Genomic DNA, 1875 nt, shown 5'->3' on the forward strand with positions numbered 1-1875 from the left:
AGAATGTTAGAAATGGGAGGAGCCTTAGAGCACAAGATATCAGCTAAAAAGGACCTTATAGCATAGAATATCACTTATCATAGACCTTGGAACATAGGATATCACAGTTAGAAAAGACCTTAGAACTTGGAGTGTTGGAGGCAGAAAGGATCTTAAACAACTATGGGTACCAGGGCAAGAATCAGCCTGTTGTATCCAGTGTGTCATCCCTAAGAGGAAAGGGCTCTGTAAAGTCATCCACAGCTGACAAGGAGATGTTGGTACCCAAAGTCTAAAAGGGGGGGGGGGGGAATAAACAAAGAAATAATTGAGTTAGAAAAAGAAGGGCATAGAGAAAAGGAATGGACATGGAAAAATGAAGGAAATGAGAAGAAAAAAAATGAAGAGCAAAAATCACAGGATTATAGATTGACCACTGGCCAACTAAAGAAATTTAGATGATCCAAGCTCTTCATTTTACAGATGAGGGAGATGAATCCCAGAGAGGAGAATAAGACAGAAAGAGGGGGAGAGCAAAAAAAGGGGAGGTAGTGGTGAAAGTAGAGAATGAGAAAAAGATGAGAGAAGGAAAAGGGCAGAAACAAAAAGGAGAGAGGGAGAAAGTGTATTTGCTGGGTTTTTTTACTCTCTATAAGAGTACAGCCCTGGGCAATCAGGATGGGCCCCAGCCCAGCTTTGTCTGAGAGAAGTGAAGAAATACACAAATGCCTCCCCTCTTTCCTCCCAACTCCCCCTTCAAGCACATACTCCTTTCCATGAACTTCTAGTATCACAGAGTGTCAGGGATGAAAGAGAGCTGAAAAATCAGCAGGTCCCAACTCCTTTTTCAAAAGTGATAACTGAACCCCAAAGAGGATAATGGATACATTAGATGCCAGTCAAATCCCCCCCAAATATTCTGATAGTATGGATAGAATGATGGGGCAAACCCAATTAGATGAAATTTAATGGATAGATATGTAAATTCCTAAACTCAAACTAAAAAAATCAGTCTCATCCAAATATAGGATAAGAGATGTAGAGCTAGATGATTCTTAAGAGAAAGATCTCTGGGTTTTCTTAATTGCAAGTTCAAAATATCAACAGTAAGATCTTAGGCAACCAGAAAATCTAATGAAATCTTAGACTGCATAAAGAAAAGTAGAGGGCCCAGAAAAGAGGCATAATTAGGCCTCTGTCTTGATCAAGAATAGGGGTTCTCAACCTTTTTTTTATTGTTCTCGGCCTATTTTATTATTAGAATATATTATTACTTTTGCAGAAACTCCTTGAAAAAATTTTTAATTAAAAAAATAACATATAGGATTATAAAGGAAACTGGTAATGTTGAAATGTGGTTACATATATATGTATATATGTGTGTGTATATATATATATGTGTGTGTATATATATATATAAAATTCACAAACACTGGGTTAAGAGCCCCTGGCATTGGATCTGTTTCTGGTGGTCACATTTTATGTGGAATGTTGATAAACTGTATTATGAGCAGAGGAGGGTTCCCCGAATGGTCACTGGACTGGAGAACATTTCATGTAAGAGTCGGGTTGTTTAGGTTAAAGAACTCAGAGGAATATGGTAGTTGTGTCTGAAGAGCTGTTATATGAAAAAGGAATTCGATCTCATTCAGCTTGGTCCCACAAAGTAGAATTGGCCTCATGGGAGTTCCTTGATTAGAACCTCAATGATCACTCCATGGGGATGCTGGAAGTGGAGTGAGATTCCTATTCAGGACTTTAGGGAACAGTGGACTATTGGTTCCTGGAGTGTCGCCCAGTTCTGAGAACCTGTACTGGTAGGATCTCTCACTGCCCCACATGGCTGTGCTAAGGAAAGCACTTTGTAAACTTTAAAAGTATATATATATATATATA

Source organism: Gracilinanus agilis, unplaced genomic scaffold, assembly GCF_016433145.1.
Source record: "Gracilinanus agilis isolate LMUSP501 unplaced genomic scaffold, AgileGrace unplaced_scaffold49052, whole genome shotgun sequence".
NCBI lineage: Eukaryota > Metazoa > Chordata > Mammalia > Didelphimorphia > Didelphidae > Gracilinanus > Gracilinanus agilis.